At 45.5% G+C, this 26,443-nt stretch overlaps 1 protein-coding gene across 5 annotated transcripts in view; it reads right to left on the bottom strand.

Annotated features, from left to right (window-relative positions):
- The window catches only part of LYPD6 (LY6/PLAUR domain containing 6), a 41,225-nt gene extending 15,966 nt beyond the window's left edge, over positions 1-25,259 (bottom strand). The window contains exons 1-2 of one of the 5 annotated variants that reach the window (XM_074596246.1): positions 24,416-25,259; positions 23,885-24,072 (exon numbers count right to left, since the gene is read on the bottom strand). The gene's annotated coding sequence lies outside the window, so the exon portion shown is untranslated. Of the gene's footprint in view, positions 1-23,884 lie in introns of all 5 variants that reach the window. The other 4 variants (XM_074596248.1, XM_074596249.1, XM_074596250.1 and 1 more) reach the window with 4 other exon arrangements.
- Between the last annotated feature and the right edge of the window lie 1,184 nt (positions 25,260-26,443).

Raw genomic sequence — 26,443 nt, 5'->3', positions numbered from 1 at the left:
GGTTGGACGGGGCTTGGAGCAACCTGGGCTGGTGGGAGGTGTCCCTGCCCAGAGCAGGGGGTGGAACTGGATGGTCCTGAAAGTCCCTTCCAACCCAAACCATTCTGTGATTCTATGTTTTAGGTTGGAAAAGACTCTTAAGATCATCAGGTCCAACCGTAAACCTAACACTGCCAAATCCACCCCTAAACCATGTCCCTAAGCTCCCTAAGAATTCCTCCCAAGTATAATAAGAAAATAATTTCTTGGGTTTTCTCAGCATGTTCACAAAAAGCCCTTTGCAGTACTGATCAAAGTCTTCCCGTTGAGGACATGAATTTTCCCTCTATCGTACACGCTCCCTTTTAGGGACCAAGCGCTCATTCAGCCCATCTCCAAGTGCCTGTGCCTAGCTGTTAGTACTTGCCGAGTCGTCAGATTCAGAAGACAAGGGGCCGTTAGTCCTGCCTGCGAGGGCGGCAGAAATCCTCCAGCTGCGCGCCAAAAATACTCACATCGTGCCTCTTGTAATTCAGCAGCTGAATTGCCAGCACCACTTCTAAGGAGTTGCAAGAACCACAAATGAATATATGGAATTCACTTCCCCACCTCTATTTTATAGGTTTGAAAGGGATTTAATTACAGGCAAGGAATTAAAATTTTAAACCCCTCTGTGTTCCAAACAACCCCGAGCCGAGCGGAGCAAGGCCAGCCTGGCCACCGTTTTGAACTATGGCAGCTACTGAAGTAGAAAGTCCTTATTGAGCAAAACACCCGCCACTGTCAGAGTCACCGCTCTTCACAGCGAGCATGTTCTACCTGGCCATCCCATACACGCGTAGCTAGAACAGAAATAGATACTTCTGCATAGATAGGAGTCCCTCCTGTCAGAAACTTGAATACTCAGTATTTCACAAATATTTTGAGTACATACACGTGGGTACACGTAGTTCTATCTTTCGCAGAAGGCAAAACTAAATGTACAAATATACTACATCCAATGGAGAAAATATTCGTTGAGATTTACGGCAATACTGGTATTTCACAGAGAGTGGAATATCAAAACCTACTTTGAATAACATCAGACATATTCAATAATTACTGCTCAGCACACCCACACACAAAAAGAAAATGTAATTACTTTTTTGTTTTTAAAGGAAGGGGAGATATATATATATATATATATGGACACACTGTCTTAAAACCTGCAGACATTTGACAGAAAGTTGTTTTCAGTTCACTATTTTCCCCCCAAATCATCCCAAACTATATTTTTCTGCAAACATGGCTTCTCTTCATGAGGTCTATAAGCCCTAAGAAGCTTCATCAAGGGCAGGAAGACTTTTTATTTTGCTCACAAGCCCCTTCCAGCTCATGGCTTCCAGCCAAAACCGCCAAACGTTGTACAAAAATATTTTTTGGAGCAGCTTTCGCCGACGTATCGGCTACGGCAGCGCTGAACCTCTGCTCGCGCAGAGCAGAGTGCACGCACCAACCTAATAGGAAATGGCATGGCCCGACTCTGAATTCGATACGGGATTGCAGTTCGGGGAAATAGTCACATGGTATTTAGCTCATGCAGTCTGTTTATAAAAGGTCTTGGGCGCTGACACAGAAATCCTAGTTAACTCAATCTTTCCAGCTTCACCAGCACCTTTCAGACGGAAAGGCATCCCCATCCCCGCTCTGCAGCAGGATTACTTCTTCCTGCCCTTTGCCCCCACACGGCGCTATGGAAATTAACCATTAAATTCCCTAAGCAGCAGCCCAATTGCCCATCTGTCAGGTCTCATTAGGGCGGCGACGTCTCCTCCTCCTCGCTGTCACCAGCGCTGGGGACAATGGAAGGTCCCCATCCTCCAAGGAAGGACCGGGGAGCCCTCGAGCAGAGGCGCTGCCGAACGTCAGACCTCTGGTTCTGGGGGAGATGCGTTGTTGGAGAAGGCAGTTATTTGTGAGGATGTATTAGTCCCTCCTGTCCCTCTCGCAAGCTCAGTAGATACCTGCTCGTTGGTCTTCACTGATGGCCACGAGCTGGGCTGCTGCTGGCTGCCAGGCTGCAGTAAATGTTGCAGCATTTCAGGAGAAAAAAAAAAAGTCAGACACCAAATCTTCCCATACAACCAGTTGGCCAAAGCCAGGCATGAAGGAATTCCTGGTTTGTAGGCATTTCTGTGGTCCTCCTCCTTGTGTGAGTACAACACATGCTGCAGCACTGAGTGCCCTCCACCTCCCTCCCACGGGAGACGAGGCATTGCCCTGCTCTCCCTGTATGTCTGATGCAGGCGGAGGTTGCCCAGTCTCACCAGAGGCTGATGCTTGGGATAACTTCTGCTGGTATCTCAGCTCTACCTTCCTTCTCACTCTCTGGGCGACATCTCCAAGTTTTATAGCTTGCTACCTCATTTCATCTTGAAGATGTTGTCTCTTATCTCTTCACTTGGAAGAACCTCCATCTCAGAGCACCCTAAAGCAACACTTCTTTCAGATAGATAAAATAGTAAAAGCAAACAAAAGCTCCCTCTCAGCAGGCAGTAGACTTATCAGCCCTAAAGTATCAAGCACAGCATGCCAAAGCAGCAACATCTGTGAGAAACTGCAGAAATCACAGCACAAGTAATTTGCTCTAGCAAATTCCACCATGCAAGGTCAGCTGGACCATCGTTCTACTATGTTACGATGATAATTCATCAGTGATAAACCACATCAAAGGAGCTACAACCAGTGTGACAACGCTGGAAGGTCTGTTCCTGGATGCAAAGTCTACCCAACAGTCGTTCCTCCTTGTGGACATCACCAATGTGACTTTCCCAACAATTGCAAGAGTTAATTCACTGTTCTTTACGTTTCCTCCTGCCTTTCTCACAGTCCAGATAAAGCTGCAGGTTGGAGTTTCCACTACCGAATCTACAATACGTGCATTCATTTGCATCTCTTTACAGCTTCAAAAATTAAACCCCAGCTCTCTAACTGTGTCACGTCATCACCGTCCCAAGACAAATCTGGATTGCAATGGAAGGTTTCCCACCTACCGGCTGTGCAGGAGCCCGGACAGCAATCACAGAGACTATCTGCAACTTCACCAGCTCTACTCACAATCTTCCCCCTCCACCTCGCACAATTTTTTTTACCTCTTTTTTTGGGGGGGGTCTATTCTGTTTATTTCTTGTCTTTTGGTTCCTTCCACACACATCAGAAAGATTTTGAACAAAATTGGGAATTCATTTGAATTGCCTTCAAATCCAGCTGCTTTCCATTTGCCATTTAGAGAATTTTCTTTGCAGTTTGGCCTCGGGAATGGTTAAATTTATGTTATTCTCCTGATAATACGGGATGTAGTGAAGCACATGAAACTTCTGGCTAAGGAACCTGTAGGTGCTCGTGCAAAGGGGTTCACTACCTCTCCTCATTTACAGTAAGCAAGAGTAATTAAACAATCAAACACAATTACTGCACAAATTACTCCCAGAAATGTGGACGATCTAATCGCCTTGCTGCTAATTACAAAGCCCGTAGTTCATTGAGCTAAAAGCCCAGGTCCTGGGGAAGCGAAGGGGGGTACAATATGTTCCCTCTCACACCGTCTTCCCTCGGATGCAATTTAGTCTTTAACAAGATGTGATTTCACGATTATTTTAGAAGTAGCACATTGCTTCTATTTTCAACCCGTGTTACTTATATTTTCAGTCCAACTAGCTAAAGCTTAACTTTTCTTAGGTCATAAATAAACCCCTCATCTTTTAATGAGTTGTAGTAAAATGCCACTTCTATTCGTGCATCCCCAGAGGATAGTTTGGCTTCAGATAAAAAACAGAGGAGAGATGAAACAGATGTATTTCGCTTGAGTATTTCAGATACTCAGAATTTGGCATAAATGACAGGGGAAAAAAAAAAAGTTAGCTTAAAAATCAGGCAGGCCATGATGTTCACATGAGAAAATACATTAATGGTCAAATTAATTGTCAAACTGAGAAGGCGAGATATTCAAAGTCAGACATAATTCATTTCCATAGTAATATTTAAGACTGAACACTTCTGAACTAGCGGCAAGACGGACATGGATGACCTAACAAATCATTTCAAGACCTATCCCCCAGGTTTTGGCATGGCATGCCCTAGAGGCAGCAGGGGCAGTGAGCCCTGAACTCAAGGGGATGTGCGAGACCAGGATTCGGTTCGGTCGGGGAAGTCTGGAAGCCGGCGCTCGCCCCTGCCCTGTCCCACGGCACATGGGCTGACCCCAACGCGTGGGGAGCCCCCAGACAGCCCGGCTCCACGCAGATGGAGGATAAGGAAACCATGGGTGAGCGCAGAAATCCTGGGATTTTCCTGCTAATAAGAAGCAAAAAACCATTTCTCGAGCTCCAGCGGCCAGGCCCCTCTGCAAAGGGGAAGCGGGGGGCGTAAATTATTTCCTAAAAAAACACTGAAGTTCACTGGGGGCCACTGAAAGGGCTCCTCTCTCCAAGGCTGGGATGCCGTTTGTGTGGACCACGCGTTGCGTACGGCTCCTTTTGCTGCCCGGGAAAGTCTCATTTAAAAAAGGAGGTGCAAGGCTCTGAGCAGCCGGCCCCGGGAAGGGTGTTTCGGGGCAGGGAGGCCGCCACAGCCAGTCCAGGGTTGGTGACACTGTGAAACGGTGCTGGCAGCGGGCAGGGTGGTGGTGCTCTCCTAGGGAAAGGTAAAACGAGGTCCCGAGCCAATGCAGTAAGTTAAATTTGGGTGAGGTTCGGTGTGGCGACAGCAATTGGGATCATCCCGGACCATCTTTCCTACTTATATTTAACGCAAGAAGCAAGAGCATTCCCAATAAGCAAGGGCATTTAACCCAATAAACAAGAGTTAAAACACGGGGAAGCACTTATGGTGCGACCATGCAATGCATCTGCTAGGAAAAAGGGCAAAAATTCGCAGCACATTACCAAATAAAACGTAGCCAAGAGTAAGAGATGCCAATGAGAGGAGTGAGATAAAATACAACAGGAGGACGCATCCCATGCTTACAAAGAGACAGCCGGCAAATGATCTAATTGCAACCAAGACATGAAACTCTTCAATAAAACAGTTTTCTGGCCCATGTACCAGGCTAGCAGATATATATACTCAGGGGTTTTAAAAGAATGAGATGATACTGCTGAGCTTTTGGGGTTACATTTTCTAGAAAATTGGGACAGTCTAGAGTCCAGGAAGATCATCAGCACAAACTCCGAATTTTTAAAGGCTCAAAGGAACGCCTGCTTAGCCGAAGGTCAGTCCTGGGTAAACTCACACAACAGTCTTATTTATGCTACACCAACAAACATTTCCAGTTGTAAAAAAAATTGCGAGAGGGTTGGTAGGATTTTGTGGAAAATAGGTCTCCAAACAAACCCGTCGTTTTGAAATGGGCAGGATTACGGCTCTGGCTGTGAAAGGAGACTGTTACACAGAATAATTGGGGGGAGACCAAAGCACCAGACCCTTCTGATTACAAAAATGAGTTCTACCCAATTAACCAAGCATGCTTGGGACAAATTAAAAAAAAAACATCTTAGTGACATCTCAAAATCTAATTGGTGAAAAGGGCATCTTCAAATGAAAATACTTATTTTTTTTCACTTTCCTGCAAGGCTACGTTCAGCCTTTTGTCCCAAAACTATTGACAACAAGAAACTTCTTGTATTAAACACCCCAGAAGACGTTAAAGAGCGAGCTGAAACGCTTGTCCGTCATGCAACAAACTGTGCTTTAATAAAACCATACATCAATCTGCACCATTGTGTCCTGGCTCTGCCCATGCCTTCCCCCTCGGCTCTCCAGAGCGATTTGTGACAGTTCTTCTCGGACATCACCCCACACATTTGACATGCTAGATTAGGCACCGAGTCACAGACTGCTCGGCATCGACCCAAAGCGAGCTTTGTAGATGTTCAGAGATCAGCCCCAAAAACACAGTATTGGGGAAACGAGATTTTATTGTTACGGACTAATTCAAAACTTGAGCTTTTCCCCCGCAGAAGAGAAACGGGACCTTTTTCACCAAAATCAGCATAAACAGGATTGGGCCGTTACTATTCCTTGCGATGGGCGAGATATTAATAAACTCTCGTGCTTCCCATTCACGCTGTAGTGCCATGTTTTTTTCCCCAAACAATTTAACATATTTATGCAGTAGTTAATGAACACCGGGTGGCATTGTTCCAGCCCCGGACCCGCACAGATTAGGCTGCAGAAGGGCTCTGTTCCCCTGGCAGTTCACCCGGAGTTCATGCCATTTTTTATTTCCCAACCCGCGCCTGAATTCCCGTTGGCACAAGGCATCAAAAATACCAGCAAGCCACAAAGGCAGGGGACACGTTTGAGGACAAAACGGCTGCTTTTGCTCATTTCCAAAGAGCACGTCTCCAACCGGGCTGCAGAAGACGCCGCACCGATGTCGGCAGCTAAACCTCAGGGAAATAATTGGGCATGGGCTGACCGTCCCCAGCTATGCGCTTTCGGCACCGACATAACGTTTAATAAAGAACGAACTTAACGTCGCACAACAGTCCTTTGGATAAGTATCTCGTTCTCATTTTTCTCTTGACGATAGAAGAAAGTAGCTCATGTTCGTGTGCATCCACTTCTAGGCAAATTAGAGGTGGCATCCACAACCTGGTCCAGCCACCAAAATAAATAAGACCTTTCTATTTGCACTGTTGTATTATTTTTACTGCCACCCTTTGCTCCACAAGGACTACGACAGACTTTGTAGGAAATCTCCCTTTGCAGAAATTTCCATAATTAGGTACATTAAAAGAGCCAAATTAATCTGATTTCATATTTGACATTATGTGATACTCAACTTCAAATACATCTCTCATTAAGCTCTACTCAAAGTTATTCCACTGCCTTCCCTTTGATTTTTATGCATATCTTATTTGGTATAAACATTAGAAAAGCTGTGTATCATTAAAGTCATGTAAAAGAAACCCAAATTAGAACTGACCAATTAGTGTTAATCCATGCCGTCTAGTTAATCCATGGAGTAAACAAACACTACCATCATTAATTCACTCAGATTTTCAATAGCTTTTCCAGAAAAACAAAACCCAGCACAACCCAAAACAAACAGCCCCCTCCCCCCCACAACTTTACAATACTTTCAAGTGCTGTTTGAATTCAATGGCCAATTAATTATTTGGCTCTTGTCCTCCCAGAAAAAGCCATTTCACTCCTTTATTTTTTTAAATTGTTGGTGAAAAAAAACACCTATTAAAAGAAAATTGTCATCTCCACCGTGATGGGAAGCTATAAAATGCCGTCCTCATTTTAGCCACCACTCCTGTGACAGTGTCAAGCTTCCAACATCACACCGTGGTTTTAGGTGGATGTTTCTGAGACGGAGACCTCAGTGTGCTCCCTGGTACTTGTTGGCACGTACGGGGGCTGGGAAGCTGTGCAGCAGTAAATACGTGCCTTCCTACAGAACGTCGTGTGCCCTTGGCTTCCTCTGCAACAGTCGCCCACCCTGGTTAATGCCAGCACAAGGCACGGGTGGACTTGCCCCGCAACCGGACTCAAACACAGTCTGCCGGAGCGGTACAGTCTGCTGTGCCTTGGTATACGCTACTCGTAACGCAAGATAAATTAACGCTTTGAATTCATCTTTCTGAAGCTGAAGAGATCTGAACCACTTCGTTGTTCAGAGCTCAGCTGGGAGGCAACTGCTTATAAAGTGAATTAACTGTCGGCAGAAAACTCCGGGACTAAAGCAGACCTATTCATTCCCTCTTGTACCAGCTTCCTTGTGCATTTAGTTTTTCATTTGGTTTCCACACAAGCTCTGTACCCTCCCTACATCTCCCTTAAAGCTAATCACCGTCCCTCACTCCTCCATTTCACTGTGTGCAAATCGCACAAGCGAGGATACGGGCATGATGCAACGTTCTCATCAAAAATACTGCTGTTACATGACACAGTTAAGCAGGAAAACATTCCCCTGATCATTAATTATCTGCTAACATCTTATAAAGCTAATGCATATATTTATATTTTTTTCCTTTTTTAACGACAGTAAACCAAGCTACGGCACAGAGGTAAACACCGCTGCACTAGAATCACCGCAAGCACAAAACCAGGCTCCTGTTCTCCTGGATTTCTCACCGAAACAGACCTAGTCATTTGTAAGCAATGTCAGAAAAGATGTCTTTTGTTGGCTTTGCTGTTGTTTGGGGATTTTTTGTTTGTTTATTTTTTTCTTCCCCAATTGTTACTTTAACCAACCAGAAATAACGAGCTGGAGCTCATGGGTTATTTACTGTGTGGATTCATGATTAGCTTCAAATAACAGCAGTGCACCAGGATAGAAAACGTGATTCTCCCTGAAACGATGATGTCTGGCTGGCTGATATTTTTTGAAAATAATAAAATGATATTCATACGTTTGTTTCATCTCAGGGCACAAACAATGCATGCATGAATAAAGCTACCTAAAAAATGGCGAGGACGAAGAGGGGACAGAAAGATGACTTGGGGACCTTACATGAAGACTCTGTGGGCTAGATCCTGAGAGTCACAGGATCACCACCCGGTGCCCATCATAACCGGTAAACCCTGGTTCTGGTAATAAAACCAGAACAAACACAAATCAGGAGAGCAAAGCACACTAAAGCAGGAGCCTGGGAGCCAGGACATTGGGGTGGATGTTGCCCAAGATCAGCAAAGAAAAAGAACGGCAGCTGGGGTGTGAAGAGATTGGGTTGTCCAGGATGGAGAGAAAACCACATTCATTGAACAATTTTACCACATCCCATAAGAAAATGAGGAAAAGGCAGAAGCTGATGGGTCTGCCCTCCTGCGTCTGGGTCTTGCTTGGCTCTCTCCCCTGGGGTACGTTGGAGCACACGCTTCCATAGATCATTTTGCAGCTGGTCACACTGGGTCGGTATGCATTGCTTGGCAACTTTACCAATCGCCAGTACACGATTTAAAACATAACCCCTACTTGGTATTAGTAAGCTTTATATTTTTTTTAATGGTTTGGGTTGGAAGAGACCTTAAGGATCATCTAGCTCCAACCCCCCTGCCATGGGCAGGGACATGTCCCACTAGACCTGGTTGCTCAAAGTCCCATCCAACCTGCCCTTCTCCCTCCATCCTGGAAGATCTCTGCAATGTAGGAGCTGACACCCCTTCAGCCTTGTGCCTCCGATACGGCCAGCTGAGGCAGGCTCCCATGCAGGGTTTTGACACCCTCATCCCCCCTTTGCCTTCAGCTGTAACCAGCCCCACTCCCTGATGTCTCGTGCATTTGCCTTAACACCTTCCACCCACCTCCTGACGCACCATCACCTCTGCCAGTGCCCATTTCGTCCAGTTGGGGTGCTTTACCATCATCAGTTCACTAGACGGCAAGTGTTACATATGACATAAAAGAACATATTTGATTATCAGTAATGGGAAGCTAAGGCAGACCTCCTCCTGCCCCATCTTCAATCTGCTCCATCAAACCTCTCACCTCCTGGAGATCAAGTTTCACTGCAGACCTCTCTGCTCCTTCCTTTATCTCTTCATCTGCTCTGCCTTTTGCTAGATCCAAATGCCTCATCATCTTGGCATTAGAAAGTCCACTTTCCCAAGGTACAGAGTGTTTATGGAGTATCATCAGTAATTCAAGTGTCTGCCAGCTAAGAGATGTTATCTTCAACATAGCTGAAGAATACCTCAAAATCGTGCTCCAACTCATCTGCCTCAAACACTCACCTACAGAACACGCTAAAAGCAGATGCAGTTTTCAAAATGTGCCCCCCTGATTTAACCAGTTGCTTAATTTTCACACATGAATCATCTGGCATTCCACAGGCCACGATATATAGCTTTCATTATGTCACCGCTGACATTTTCACTGCTGGAAGACCATGATTTACTGGTTTTCATTAGACCTGATCTCCACTCTTGGTCCTACCCCCAACTTGTTGAGGAATCCATGTCTGATCGGTGAAATGTTGATCTGACTTGAAAATACACTGCTCTTCATCTACTAATTTCTCTAAAATTGACCTTTTTCTGACAATTACTCCCAATGCTGACAGTAGAATATACGGCTATAAATAACGAGCCTGAGAAGACAACTCTTCCTCCAGCCTTGGGAGAAAATAGGCTTCTAGCAAAGACACTCCACCATCATAGCCACAACATTGCTATATTTTTACCACAACAAATACCAATGAATATTTAAGATTACCTAAACCAATTTTCTTTAGAACATTTGAACTGCAACTTTGCAGAGTTTTTCTTTCCAACTGAAGCACCAGGCCAGCATCATTATATTTCATTACACTTCTTTCCTAGCAAAGACTTCTCTAAGCAAGATCTATAGCTGAGAGCACAACCAGGCCAGAAAACGTGGCCCACACCATTATTTGAAAACAAAGACACAACAAAACCCCAGAACCAGACAGTAAGTCAAGCTCTAGTAAGAAATGTTGATTTGAAACATATTATGGATCACTGAAAACCTGAAAAGAAATAAATTAAATCAACCTAGAATAAAGTATGATAGAAGTTTACTTCCTAAAGCCAACAGAAGAGGCTAACTGGCAAGTTAGCCTCCAGAGAGGCAAACGGACTGAAAATTCAAAAATCTTACTGGTCCAAAGGATCCATGAGAACGTATCTGATGAGAGGAATTCCAGATTGCTTTCTGCAGCACTATTTTATTTAATTTCTCTTTTATATGTAATTGAGACCTCATGAAAAATTAAGTCAGGCCAAGTTTCTTGTAGGGAATGATGGCCTTTCCAAGAATATTGTAGATCAAACACAGATTACTCGACAACATCTATGATCGTCACCAACATATTCACCAACAGATACACATTTTGGCACTGAAAGACTGATTTAATTTCCATAACGTCTAATTATGTCACAAGTCACTGGCTGTAAAACCATTTATGTGCTTAAATCCATGCTGGATTCTAACTAAAGAAAAATGGCATTTCTGTTCTCTTTTTAAGTAACACATGCACTAGGTGTAGTATCTCAAACTACCGATGCAAGACAGACATTTAAAAAAGAACTCTAAAAAGTGAGACTGTATTATGGAGCAAAGCAGCACTATAAACATTATACAGCAAGATTAGCCAATAAAATTGCTGGTTGCAATGATTATCCTAATCCTGGGCAGGGGCCACAGGAGCTAGAAGCCGGCGAGGCTCCCCATCGGCCGCCTGTTCACCCCAACACCTGCCACCTCCACATGGACCCGAGAACCTTCCCCTTCAGTAGCTTCTTGTGGAATTTTTGAGGAGTGGTGGTTTTGGCAGCGTTGGGTTAACGGTTGGACTTGATGATCTTAAAGGTCCCTTCCAACCTAGACAATTCTATGATTACATATATATAAAATGTGTATATATATATACACACATACACACACACACACATACTGTTACGTCAACGGAAAGCTTTGCCCATGGATTCTGCACTCCCTAATACATGGGGGCTACACCTACTCCCGCAGATGAAGTGGGCCAAGAGAAGGCCAGGAAGGGGTGCCCACACACAAAGCTCCCCCGGTTAGGGGTGCCTGGCCATCGGCTGGGAGAGTCCTGCCAGCAGCCAGTGGCCGAGACGGCCCCATGCAGGGATGCTCACGGCACAGGCACAGCTCCTGCTCCAGCCCGGCGTTGGCACACAGGGATCGCCGGTAGAAGCCCCAAGCTGAAAAATGTGCAGTTATCTCAGTGATTACACCCTCAACGCTCCCCTTGGTTGCTTCTATATTTAAGCGTAAAGCCTTGCTGACTTCAAAAACATGTGGAAACCAGAAATTCCCATGAGGAGGAGACGCTTCACCTTGCTCGGTTTTCCTCTGGGGCTGGATGCAATGACGTCTGGGTCAGCAGAAAGGTTCCGTTGGCCTCAAATACCTGTTCCATAGGGCTTTTACAGCCTGGCGAGAGGAGCATCCTCCTGCAGAGCCTGAGCAAAGACCGGCGCCAGCTCAGCCGTGCTCCCACAAGGAGTTGGGGCACCCACCCGGACCTGGCACCTCCTACACCCACCACAGCTTTACACACAAGCTCATAATTGCAGCCGCAATTCTGAGCCCGACGATTAGGAATAGACGCTTAAAAACAGTTTGCTCACACCCCGCTCGTCCAAAGGCTGGAGCCAAAGCAGCGCTGGCGGGTCTGGCACCAAGAAATGATCCCACTCTCGCCCACCATCGGCCAGGTCCCTTGTCTGCAGCGTACAAAACCCCTCACAACACAACAAGCGCTTTTAAAAATATACCTTTCTGCAGGGAAGGGGCAGGTAACCGAAGAAATCTAGGCCTGCCGAGATGCGGCAGGATAAGGCGTGCAGTAACCAAGGCTCCCGGACCAAGGGAACAGTATCTCTCTGAGCTCCTTATAAAGTTATACAGCAGCGTGAGAAGCATCAGGAATTAATTAGAAAACAGGTTTCCACGTCTGATCAGGTGTCGGCTCTTTCTGCTGCAGCTTTGTTTGCAAGGGAGACGGGCACCAGGGCCGGCTCCTCCAGAACAAGCTGACACCTATTGCTCTATGTACGCTCCTGCGGAGGAAAAAAAACCCACACCATTGCACAAGATAAAATATTAGAGAAATAAAGAAGACAAAATACTGGATAGAAGTTTGTAGAGTCTGCTCTTATACTTACTCTCAGCACACATCCATGCCTTCTCCTCTATGCAATAAGACTATCAGAAAAGAAAAAAAAAAAAAAAGGTCTCAGCCCTCCACCAGTGATTTTGTTTCCTCCAGATTCGCCTGCTATAAAACCCTAAAGCTTTGCGCACTGCAGCCGGGAAAACGATTCACCTGAGAAAACAAAACAATCAGTGGTTTAAGTCTTTGCTTTATATTATTTCGCCTAAAAAAAAAAAAGAAAAATTAAAAAAATCAATTTTACACCAGAAACAAAGTAGCTACAACTCTTGCAAGCTAAACCCCTATATGTTCTTATCTACCAGTGTAGATTTTTTTTTTATTTATTTTTTATTTTAGCCGAAGTGGAAATGTGCAATCTTCACAGTCACAATTCTGCAGTAAATCGTCAGGCCCAGGCGGAGGCACCGCGGGGGGAGACGAGGTGAATTTTCACCCCCGAGGGCAGCAGAGGGGACGGGGCAGGCACCCACCCCCCGAGCACAGAACTTCGCCCCCTCTGCTGCGTATTCTCCCGTATCCAGCTCATTGCAGCGCTTCAGAAAATTTTACCTTTCTTCTCAAAGCGGAAAGGAAGAAATACAAAAACGTGCCATACAACCTTCTCCTGTTCCGACAGACTTGCACGGATATTTCGGGTTTTGATGTAGGACCAGGGGGGGTTGGTTTCTGGGAAGCTCCCAGCCCTGCTGCTGTGCCAGAGATATGATGTCATGGAACTAAATTTCTGATTCCCCGCCAGTTTGAGCGGTTCATATTAAATGAAGCCAAAATGAGCTTCCTGTGCTAAACTGGAAACAAAAGAGCACTTTTACAACGCTGCCCTCAGGGTTAATAGAAATATATATATGTCCAACTCGAGTCGTAGTTACCATCTTATCACACTATCAGCGTCTACACGCATAGAACAACGTACAGTGTGGGCTCTCACACGACGTGGCTATATTTAAGTCAGTGCAGACAGACGCAGAGAGACTTCAAAACAGCGTTGGGCAGCAAGCCACCAGCTCCCATCTGCCCGCCGCAGGGGACATTCCTGCCCAGCCGCCCACTCCCCAGACGTGGAGCACGTGGCGCGGGGCAGAAGATGGAACCTCAAACCCCGACTGGAGACAGAGGAGTTGCTATTTGTTGTGAATTACAAGAAATCGTTTGGATCTTAATTTAACGCCACTGCCAACCAGTCCTGATAGCTGCAGACACCCAGGAATTTTAACCACAATTAAGTCAAGAGTATGATTACGGGTCAGATTTGGAGAGAATCTGCAAAGTAGATGTTGCAACTCACACCAAGGCCAACGGGTGTTTGTCTCAAACAGCATTTTACCTGCACAAATGCACTCTGTTATCGTTCAGTTGTCCCCAAGCACTGGCCGTGGACGATGCCACCCCTGAAGGACCAGGCTTGGTAGGTGTATCTCACGCAGCCTGGGCTGGGCTCAACAATAGCAGCGAAAGACGGCCACAGATGTGGTGACAATGACGCTTCCTTTAAGCGATCTCACTGTGTCATTTTAAGTGTCAGAGGACCAAAAAAATTTCAGATGACACAGAAAGTGCTGCATTATACAGCCAAGTCTCACGTCTTGCAAGGTCTGTCCATTGGACGTGACCTGTCTAATTAGGAAAAATAGGAAAATAAATAAATGGGAAAAATTTCTTCACTGAAAGGGTTATCAAGCATTGGAACAGGCTGCCCAGGGAAGTGGTGGAGTCGCCATCCCTGGGGGTATTTAAAAGACATGTAGACGTGGTGCTGAGGGACATGGGGTAGTGGTGGTTTTGGCAGTGTTGGGTTAATGCTTGGGTCAATGATCTTAAAGGTCCCTTCCAACCTAGACCATTCTATGACTCTAATATTTCAATGGCACCTAGTGGCTCTTCCAGCCGCCCAGCAACAGAAGGCAGCTGCTGCATGCACAATCACGCAGAGGCCTCCAACATGTCCCATGTTCGGTGGGTCCAGCAAGATGGACCTGAACCCCAGGAGGTGGGGCAACCAAGGACTGACAAAATAAATACACTTATACCTCCCAGAGGTACCAGGAGACTTAGTGCCCCACTGGAGACCACAGTTACAGCCTCCCTCCTGAATAATGAACCAATTTTAATGGGCGACACGGCGCCCTGAGAAATACCGAATCAACTGACACAGATCTGCTGGTATTTTGGATTTGAAAAGAACAAGCAGATATTAAAGTCTTACTTGAAATGCTTGAGAATAATGCGAAAAATCCAACAAATGAATGGCGCTCAGACAGATCTAGCTAAGACTGTTAACTGGTGGTCCAGCCCTGCCAGATGCTGCTGACAGCTGCTGAAAGCACATGCAATCATTCCAAGACAAATCACCTTGAAAATAATCCTCCCTCAAGAAAGCTTATGATATCCAACAAATGTTTTCAGACATCTGTGAAAAGAAGGGGATTGTAAAGATCTTGGAAAAGCAATTATATACAATGGATGCTGACTAGAGAGAAAAACAGAGTGAAGACAAAGGCTGGCATCAACGAACAGAGTTATCAAGTATTCTAGACCAAATGGGACAAAACTCAACCAAACGGCTTGAAAACGCTCTCTGTCCCTGAAGATGACAGATGCAAGCTAGCAGGAAGGTATGGGATGAGCCTCAGAAATATGAGCCTCCACTGCCAGACCCATCAAACTCTCGCTGGACCACAAATGCCGGAGTGCATTTGGATATCCAGCCCACATCATTTTTCCATCGTCTGAAGCTGCCTGAGAGCTTACGAAATGCAGGAGTCTTTCCTGCCTACTGAAAGTTACTATATTTTTTTAAAATTCTACAGATAACGAGTGTGCTAAAGACATCACCAGAACTTGCCCTGTTGGGTAACAGTGACAGCTCAGTTCTTTTCCTGCGCCCAATAACAGTCAACAGTTAATGCGTAAGATGCGCTGGTGTCCACAGGAGCTCTGTGAGCTTCCACAGCTCTATACGATAGACGTACCAACGTGTTTGTTCAAAGACCTTTCTCCATTCACAACAGCAACACGGGAGTGATACTGCGAGACTTTAAAATCTCTTCCCATACACGTCCTGTGAATGGATACCAGGTATCAGCCTGCTTAATGCACCACGGCCTTGAATCGAGATTGGAGTCAGAATTATCGCAGCAGTAGGTGTCTAGAAAAAAGGAGTGGTTATAACGTTGATCCTACTTTTTGGACCCTCAATATATTTTTCATTCGCTGGCATCAGACAGAGCCCTTCACATTTATTTTGACTGCCAACCCAGGCAAACACCCTCACAGCATACGACTGAAAAGGGAACAAAGTGACAGACGTCCAGTGCTACACACTTTGCATGGCAACAATTTGGTGCATGGTCCAAAGCACCAAAACCTGTACTAATCACCTTGACCTCATTAATTTACAAAGCTTTGGCCCAACTCTAGCAGCTGGCAGATGATCAAGCTCTTAGTTGATGTGATTCAAACTAATCCACTAAAAGGCATTTAAGAGCCAGTTAGGAAATAAGTATTTTTCTATTATTAGAAGTGCTAAAAAGTTTTAATGACATCAGGCTCTCAAGGTGAGGGAAACAACACCCAGCTCCCTACGTGAGGACTTCCCTCCTCAAATCCCACCACCAGTCAGTGCGCTGGGTCACCCAATGGTTACCCCGGCATTTCTGTACCCTCTCACTGGAGAAGGGCAAAAAAGCAACCTGATGCACCCTATGTTATTGCTTCTTTCTCCCTTTTCATCCTTCTTCATCTGATCCCATCTTCAGCACGGTTTACTAGGGAAAGGGGGATTTTCCCATTGTACTGGAGTGTGTATCATTATGCGCCTTTTCGCTCCTTCCATCCAAAGCCACACTCAGACCCGTCGGTGGCATTCGGCCAGGCTGGACACGGAGGTAGAGGCTGGGAAATTAGTGAACACACAGAGCAAACATCCTCCAAGCGCCCCAGTTAAGGAAACACTGCAGCTTGCACCAGTGCCTCATTAGACAGAGAAAAACCCAACCCCATGACCCCCAAACCCAACAGACAAAGAGAAAAATTTTAGGTGCCTCGATCATGGAAAAAATTAAATTACAAACCACAAACCACCATGAAACACAACGCCATAAGAAATCGGGCTTCATCAGACCTGGGTCTCATGGTCTACTTGGGGCAATGCATGTTGCTGGCTGGTCTCCTGCCAAACTGCATCATAATCAAAGATTTTTATTTCATCAGTGCCAGAAAGCCAGAGGTTTTTTGTCTGAACACCAAACTAAATAGCACCAAATGTTATTCCCAGATAAAATATTTTAATATATATGAAATTCTACCTTCATTAATATAATATTCATTGGTTTAACAATGCTGTTGGCTGCCTCAGCTGAAATTTGCTCAATAAAGCAGTACCACAGAAAAACGCTCACGAGAACAAAAACCAATAAGAAAGTCTTTTTCCTTTTTGCAACTTGAATATCAGATCTAGAACCAAGTTTTAATGAGGTAGAAGCTGTTTAGAACCTCTTCTGTCTGGGAAAAAGTAAGAAAATTATTATATGAATTTTTAAAACATTTTAAATGCACACACCCCCTCTGTAGTCTATGTTAAAGTAGCATACAGTTTGGTCCACACGAGCTAAACTCTTGTTGAAAGCGACTTAATGAAACTTTCATACTTACATAGCAGCTCACCCAATGCTGATAAAACAACTTTGAAATCTTTTCAAATCTCGAAGGCCAATGAACAAATAAATACACACACGCGTATACACGTGTATATATACACACACACTCACGTACACACACTCTCATCATTCAGGAGAGACGGGAGGTAAAACGAGGAGGACGAGGGCATTTAGCCTTTTCTTGGGCTGGGAGGAATCAACGAAGTTTTCACTCCCCCCAGACTTCTTCCTGTAGTTGACTCCCTTGGATGCTCTGGAACACCATGATTATTATCCACCCGACGAACCTGTTCAGAAGCTACGTAAACCTACCCAAAGTCACAGCCGCTATCCCAGCGACACGGGGTTCAAGTTCAACAGTTGCAGGCAGCTCCGCACAAGACAGAGGCCGTGACCGAAGGTGCTGGCCACCACCCTCGCCAGCCCCTCTTATCTCGCTGACGAGGAGCCTCGCTGGGGGCTGGAAGCTCCTTAAGAGAACGAACACATCTCAAGAGATATTAACTCTTAATAACTGCAGACTGGCATCTGTTTCCTCAGCAGTTTAGCCCCAAATGTTTGTCTGGAAAGAGCGCTCTAAAACCAGTAGGGATTTCTGTGAAATCCAGCCCTGTACTGGTTTAGCTTTAGGCTCTTGATATATTAACACAAGAATCCTGGGAAAACAAACTCCCTTGGGTAAATATTTAAGGCCAGAAAAGTCTAAGAATGCTTTTCATCATTAGCATCCACAAAAACAAAGAGCTCAATGGATGTAGTAAAAATAAAATATTTAAAAATAAGTTAAACTCCATTAAATATTTAAACATACACAATACCACAATAACAGTACTAGCCAAACTGGTCATGGAAACCCACTAACGCTCACGTCAAAGCCACCTTTATCTGAAGGTTTGCCTTGTTTATGAAAATTCAAATGTTAATTTAATGTATTTAGACTTGAAGAAGTGCCACAAGCCTTATGTGGTGACACTCAAGCAAATATCATGAGATGGGTATTATATACGACATATATGAACCAAGTCTAAATCAACTGCACGTGCACATCAGAACCACCAGAGCGATTATCCTGCCGAAACACACTTTACCGATCCACTCAAACAAAGTGAGCATGGCTGTAATTTAGGGAAGCCGTTCCAAAACACACACAGGCATCACGTGCTTCATCCCTGACAACACGCGGGCAAAACAGCGTTAAACGTATCACGACATATCAGCAGCCACCCGACCGCATCTTCTTTCTGCTTATCGCGTTCCAATGAAGCCAGATGAAAAGGTTCAAGCTGGTTTGGGATGCTGAAATTAAACTGCTGCTCCTTGCGGTTTTGGTCCATGGAAGCCCACGAGACCGAATGACTTGAGCAACAGATGCACAGGGCGGTATCTTAAGACGTTACAATTTTATCAAGGACTTGCATTATTCTGGAGACAAGAGCTATTGTGTCCACTCACATCAGCGCTATTTTGGGAAGCCGCGCTATGCAGCCAATAGCCCAAATTAGCTTTTATTCAATTATTCAAAAAATAACGTCTGAAAAGTAACCAAACGGAATCTACTTCATTTACTGCAAAAATCACGTGCAAGGATATGAAACAACAAACAAATGAAAATCTGCATAGGAAAGCTTGGAGCTGGAGAACAGAAATCCAGTGGTTTAAGCGAATATTTTGGTTTGATTGTCCTTCTCCTTCCTGCCAGCCTCATTTTATGGCATAGCTTTACCTTAGCTTCCAAAGCACAAATGTAGACACACGTTATTTACTTTTAAAAATCCATCCTACAGCTGATTAAACTCCAGAAATGAGCTCGTCAGGCCCCTGCCTCCAGCATCCAGACAGAAAAGCAATTGATTTCCATAGCAGTAATGTGAATATTGTGGCATAAAAGGACAACCAGCTGCAATCGCCCCAACCGCGCTTCTGTACGAGTGCTGGAAAATAGCGGGGACTCGCATTGCAAAGCGATTTCATCCGAAAATCTCTGCAGGAGTAAAGGAATGATAACGGTGAAAGGGAACGAGGACTGGAGTTAGCAATTTCCAGCTATTGAGGGGGGGGGAGAGGTTAAAAAAAATTAAAAAATAAATCAAACACTAACACAGCAGCAGTTCATGCAAGTTCCTGTGAAAAGCTATTTTTCTTGAGGAATTTTTTTTAATTGCCCTGGGGCTCTTAATAGCTATAGCTAATAAGCTCAAAATTAGGCAAGGTCATGAGTATGCAGCCTTCGGCGTTTCTGAATATAAAATACCAGGAAAATGCCCTCCTGGCCTGACTTCCAGTTTTCCAGAATCATTTTATTTGCTGCACTATAAACCGATTTCGGAATCCCAATGATTTGGTTTGTTAACCCGGTTACATACTTTCCCGCAGCGTATCCCTTCGTACGGAAACACCCTTGTCAATACAAACCCCGGTCGCTTTGTAACCTGCCCGATGCCGAAATATTTACGTTACCGTTTTACCAGCCAAATACCTTCAGTACACAAAGGAGGCACCCGACAGCCAGTCAGTCACCTACCCACGAGCCATAATTCGTCTGTAGAACAGCTAATGAGATGAAAGCAGATATGCACAAAAGCAGTAGGCTGACGGATACAAAGTAATTGCAGGCAGAATTCGATGACAGTAATTTATGTAATTCTATTAAAGGAAAGGCAGTTGTATAGGAAGAGAATGAAAGGTCAGATAAACCCCCCAGAATTTAAACAGAACGCACGAGGGATTTTATATACTATATGAACACATAAAAGGAAAAAAGGCCACAATAAAACTTAATTATAATTGACTCTTTTCCTCCCATCCCTTCCTATCATATTTAGCAGTTCATATAGCATATTTAGCTGTTTATATAAAGCCAGGCGTGGCTGCAGCTTGCTCAGAAATACACACCGCCGGAGGAGCACGCCGGGTATTTTACGCCCTCATCCTGAGCGCATCCCCATATTTCGCTTCAAGGTTTCCCAGGAAGAATTTTCTGAGTGTTACAGCGAAGTAAAGTCCCGGCACGAGGCGCAGCTCCTGCTGCGTGCATCTGCAGCGTCCCTTCTGAGAGAGAGCCACTCTTAACGCCCTGCCGTGGCACCGCTGCCAGCCGCACAACTGGCAATATTGTGGATTCAGACCCGATCACGCCCCGCGGCACCAAAGAAGGGTCTGGACTGGGGATCACGTAGGCGCAAAGCTGTGTCAACGTACAAACGCCATTCATAGACAACTTTTCCCTTTTCTAGCACGTGCCAAGGGATCAACTGTGATTTTATTTGGTCTGCAGATGTCAAAAATATTTAAGAAGTTAACAGTGATATATGGCCCGTGATGAAGCAGTCCTGCCTACGTACATCCATCTCTAGCGTGAAACCCTCACGATTTCCACAGCAGCTTTATAAAAACTATATCGGGACAGTAAAGTACCGCGTACGCACAACAGACCCAATACTGGCACTTATGGAAAGCGATGATTATTGCTGCGAACATATGGCGACTGAGGGATAAGAACTACGCTCCTCTCCGAGTAGGTCACCCCACACAGCAAAGAACACCGTAAATTCACCAGGGAAAATGGGCATCTAAGGTCTACTACAGCTATTCCAATAGTTGGCAACAAGGAAAACTATGAAGAATTATTAACTTTATAAAAGAAAGAAGGCAAGCAGGCAGTCTTGTCGTACAAACTATCCCGTCCTCCCAAAAAAATCATGGAATCCAAAATAATTTTAAAAAAAGATGAAATAAACATGGAATATATTTCTACTTATGTCCTTCCGCACTGATTATATCGCAAGGAGGTATTGTCTAATGTGAAGATCTGTTCAGTGCCAGCAATTCTACCTTACCGCCTACTTTGTGCTATTCTCACTCAGTAAATATCTTCTTCCAAGAGGAAGATACCTATCAGCAATCAAGATACGCCACCTTTTAACCACGTCAGCCACCCGAGCATTAAAATAAAGAGTTTGTTTTCAAGGCAAATGAGCTCATTTTGACTAAATATGTCTTGCTGAGCTTTATCGAACCGAACCATCAGCCGCACCAACACACGCTTCAGGCTCTTCTGCGGGGTTCACCATCACCCAAGCTCGGCTGTTGTATCGCTTGACCCCCGCCAGTTGCTCTGCCTGTCCCATCACATCAATGTGACAGACACGACGTGCGATGTGGGGGCCAGGAAAAGGCTGGGGGGGGGGTCATAGCTTACTGCGGTCAGGTTCATACATGGCTAAATAACCTCCTGAAGGACGTGCGGCAATTATTTTAGCACTGCTTAAACCGCTATACTTACCCACCAATGCCGTTTCTAAGGGCAGTGGGAAGCCTGGACACACCGAGGGCTTCGGACTTGGGTCTCCATTGGAAAACTCCAACCCTACTCATGAGCAAAAGCTGAAAAAACCCATATTATTCTGTTTCCAAACTACTTGTAACTTACACTTTGCCTTTTACACCAGAGAGTCGCAGGAAATCAGACTCAAGATCAGCCACGTGAATGCCAGATAATTAAACCAGCGGATCGCGGCGCTGACGCATAAATAAAGTTTTAGATTTACGGCGAACAAGTCTTCTACTGTAATGCAACCAGGATGACTTTTCAAAAGTTTTTTATGTCAGCGCTGACCTAAAAAAATCCAGTGGAAACTCAGAGGGTCGGATTCCCTCCCCGCTGGCACCCCCGGGGCCGCGCAGGAGGCAGCAGGGTTATACCCGAGGACCAGCCTGATTCAAAGCCTGTCCTCAGTGTTTGCATAACTCCTCAGTTGGATGTTGGGAATCATTTTATCTGAGCGGTACTAATGAGCTAAATCACTATTATTATTGCAGTGATCACCCACCCGTAAGCACCTCACCAAGGCTTTATTTTTACCTTGTTCCGCAGCAAAGCAGAGGCGGATCTAGTGAAGAAACCTCGTCCTGACACTTTCCCTCCACCGACACATGGAGCCTGAAAGCTCATCGCTCACTACAGCAGAAATCTCTACGTTTTCATTTCAGAGCTCGTTACACAGCGGATGGCACCGTTACATTTCCACGCCAGAAGTCCAGAGGCGCCGGTGTGAAACCCTGGGGGCTCCGCAGCCATGATGCTGGAGCCGGACGCCGGAGCCATCCCGACCTCCCGACACGACTGTCCAGTGGCCGCCCCGAGCTCTGATACATCCAGATAGTCATTATCTCTGCGCAAAACGGGGTTTCCACAGCAATAAAAGCAAAAAAAATTCAACAAAGATGGTTCTAAAGGCATGTTAATGGCCACTCCACCCAGTTCACACTGAGATCTTTTTTGTTGTTTCACTTTTTTTTTTTTTTACCATATTTCCACAGAACAAGCTCTCTGAGGCAATGTAATTTTTTTCTTTTTTTTAGAGAATACGTATATTGTACCAGTTCTGCCCATTGGAAGTTCACAATCCACGATAACCATCAGCCCTCTGCTCTGGCGTGGCCTTACAATGAATCTCATACAAGTAAAACAAGAGTAACCACAGCCCTTCTGCGCAGCCTGGGCTTCCCACGCTGTAAAAATCAACCAGCGTACACCTAATAACGCGCTGTGTTAAACACAATGGATACTCCTGCAGGTCGTCCCACAATTTGGGCAGGTTTTCAGACTTCTCAATATCCGCTACTAAGTAAAAGTTTCCAAGATACAAAAGAAAACACATGAACGTATGATAGAATTATTCAGAATCATAGAAACTTGCCTATTCTATTGGCAAGTGATGTGATTTACCGTTTTCCGTCACACTAGCTATAGAACACAACAATCACTAGGAAGCTGCCAATATTCCCTCCAAAGAAAGGGTATTTTAGCAGAAAAAGAGTGCATGCGCTGGGTTCAGTTGGAAACACAAATATTTGTCTAAGAAATTAATTAAATTTTTTAGAAACATAGAATCATAATAGCTTGCCTATTATACCGGCAAGATATTAGTTACAATTGGAAACTCAACAATTTGTCTAAGAAATTAATTTAATTTTTTAGAATCATAATAGCTTGCCTATTATATTGGCAAGCTATTAGTGACAATCAGAAGCTCGAATATTTGTTTAAGAAGTTAATTTAATTTTTTTGCATAGTGATATTTTTTTAAATAAGGAGGCGGAGTGGGAAGCTCTTCCACACCAGCGATGCGCTTCTCTCTTGCAGACACGCAACACGTATAATTTTTTTCATTTGCATTTGCTTGGAAAGCGATTTGTAAAGAACTACGTTTTCATAAGCAGGGTCTCAAAAAAAAAAAAACCACCCCTAAAAATTGCAGGCAGGTTCTCCCGCAGCACCCAAAGCACCGGGCTGGGGTTGGGGCTGGTCGTATCACCGCCCCGGGCTCCCCCCGCCAGCCCTCGGGCAAGTACTGGTCCGGGGCTACTCCCTGCATGGGGCGACTAATCCACATGTTGGGCTTCAATAATCTGAGAGTTGAATAAACAGAAAATATTCAGGTTTACTTTTCACCTGGCACGACACACAGTGTGGTTTTTTAAGCACGTGTCAAGCCAAGTGACTTTTAGACTAAAAGATCATCACTTTTTTTTGCTGTAATAGAAACAAAAGGTTAGAGAGAAGAGATTTTTATACAGTATATCGAGGTGTACCTTTGCAGCACGTACGTTCTGGCAGGTTGCTCAGGGGGTTTCCATCACACCCTCAGCAGCTCCGGGGGATCCCGGGATGGTCCCCTCGGTCCCCTCCCCGGGTCCGGCAGCGGGGACATGTCCCGGGGTGGGCACAGCTCCCCGCCGGGGCCGGCGGCTCCTCCGACGGCTGAACACACTCCCTGCCGCTGGAAAGGGAAGATTAGGATCTTCGCCCGGCGCGGATCCTGCTGAGCTCTAGTTTTCTTTCATGCTTCGTTAAAAATTAGATGCTGAATTATTTCAAGGGTACACAGGCGTATCGCACAATTATGTTATTATTCTACTCTTACACAAGTCGTCTTTGTTTCAGGGGGGAAAAAAAAAATAAACTACGGACAATAAAGCGTAAATAAAGCAGGGGGATGGAGCAGCTCTCGGGGAGAGCAGCCGAAAGGGGAGAGGAACGGTGGCACGCAGCGAGGAGCGAGCCGAGCGCCGAGCCAGCGCTATCCGAAAATGAAATATAAACTCGCCCGGCCGCGGGGTTACCTTCTGCCCTGCGGCTCTTCCGCTCGGAGGGGCTGATGCCGCTGCGCGCCAGGGTCGGCAGCGAGGGATTGCTAACTATCTGCTCCAGCTGGGAGTGCCTTTCCCGTGATGAATCACCCGGGTTTTATCCCAGCGTAATGTTACAGAACGCTTTACTCCAGCAAAACTCCGTATACGAGGCTGCAGGTTTTCATCTCTTGCCAATTTCAAGTGGGTTTTGTTATCGTTAGAAGAATGTAATTACGTATATCTCCCTATATTCACGCCTGTTTCCCAGCAGACTGAACATAAATACCTACACGTACTTAGGGAAGCATGACATCACATTTTAGCTCAGTTAACTGGCTTCTAGATAACAAGCAATACCCCGCGTCCCTGAGAATGCGAAGATTAGATAAAACATTGAAGAAGAGCTGTGACTTCCAGCCGTTCGTTTGCACACACTAGCGTAAAGTTTAACAACACACTTTAACTCATTTCGCTACATTAATTAGTCATGCAGGAAGTATTCAAAACAAGACTAAGCAACAATTCATCAAAAAGAAAAAAAAAAAAAAAGCATTAGTATTAAATCAGCATTGGCTGGCAGTTGAAAGCTGCTAATAAAGCCAGGAATGCTCCGGCTGATGGGAGAAGCTACACAACCTGTCCCCTGCTCCCCGGTCTTTCCTGCTCCGCGCTGCTCCCCTTCCCTCTCGCAATGTTTATGGGAACGTCATCTGCAAAACACAAGCTCTCACAGTTCTCCGGCAGGGCCAAAGATATTTTTGTCCTCTGGGCTTTGAGCGCTGACACCCGTGTGCTCCCGTGGATAATTTCATTTCATAAAGAGTTGCTCCTCTGATACAACCATCGCTCACTCACTGGAAAGGCTGCAAAGTCTGACCCAATTCTTGAATTATTTGCTTATTATTTGCCTACATGGCATCTTGGAGAAGTTCATGTTTTCCTCTTAGGGTTACTATAGTATAAGTATTCATTTCAAAGATTCCCTACAGTTTTGCACGAAAAATACCGCGTAACGGAGCACTGACCCAGGGCGAAGGGCAGACCTCCTTAGAGCAATGTACCCCATGTGTCAGGTGAAGGCTGAAGGACGACTTGAAGAAGTGACGGGGAAAGAGAGAAACGGTCTAGCAGAACAGGCAATAAAAGGTCTGGGAAAGCCTTTATGGGACCCAGGACCAAACCTTTGCGTGGGCCAGGCAAGGTCCGCTCCCTCACCCGGCTGCAGGACCAGAGCTGCCAGGTGTCTCCGGAGGATGAGCTGCTCAAAGGCAGATGCCAGCTCTGGGCCAAGGACCTGAGTCAGGGCTAGGTGCGGAGGCAGGGAGCTGGGTGCTGAGCCGGCAGCGCTGGGGTGGAGGGGACAGGAGCAAGAAAGCCCACGCGAGGAGGAAGCTATGGAAGCCCCAGTTCGGTACTGGCCGTTGCCGGGACCAAGGAAGGGCACCTGGCTGGGTTTAGTCACTGGGTTCACAGCTTGCACCAGGAGGTGGCTGTAGAACTGGCTGCAGCCCAGCAAGTATTCAATGGGCTTCTGTGGACCGAGGTGGCAACCAGCCTTACCCCAAAAAATAAATGGGTAGAGAAAGAAAGCTCCTTTTCAGGGGAGCTAATGAGAAAAAAGGTTAAAAGAGTGGGATAGACATGGAGTGTTGCTAACAGAGGGTGGACACCCTGGGACCGAGGGCCCGACTCAGGTCTAGGATGATCCTTCAGAATCACGGAATTACAGAATCACGGAATCTTTAGAGTTGGAAGGGACCTCTAGAGATCATCTAGTCCAACTCCCCTGCTAGAGCAGGATTGCCTAAAGCACGTTACTCAGGGCTGCATCCAGGCGGGTCTTGAAAATCTCCAGAAAAGGGGACTCCACACCCTCCCTGGGCAGCCTGTTCCAGTGCTCTGTCACCCTCACTGTAAAGAAGTTTTTCCGTGTATTTGAACGGAACTTCCTATGTTCTAGCTTGTGCCCATTGCCCCTTGTCCTGTCGCTGGGAACCATTGAAAAGAGCCTGGCTCCGT

The sequence above is a fragment of the Larus michahellis genome, chromosome 7 (assembly GCF_964199755.1).
Source record: "Larus michahellis chromosome 7, bLarMic1.1, whole genome shotgun sequence".
NCBI classification, from domain to species: Eukaryota; Metazoa; Chordata; class Aves; order Charadriiformes; family Laridae; genus Larus; species Larus michahellis.
The sequence above is the reverse complement of the archived record's forward strand: the minus strand, read 5'-3'. Positions and strand labels throughout refer to the sequence as shown.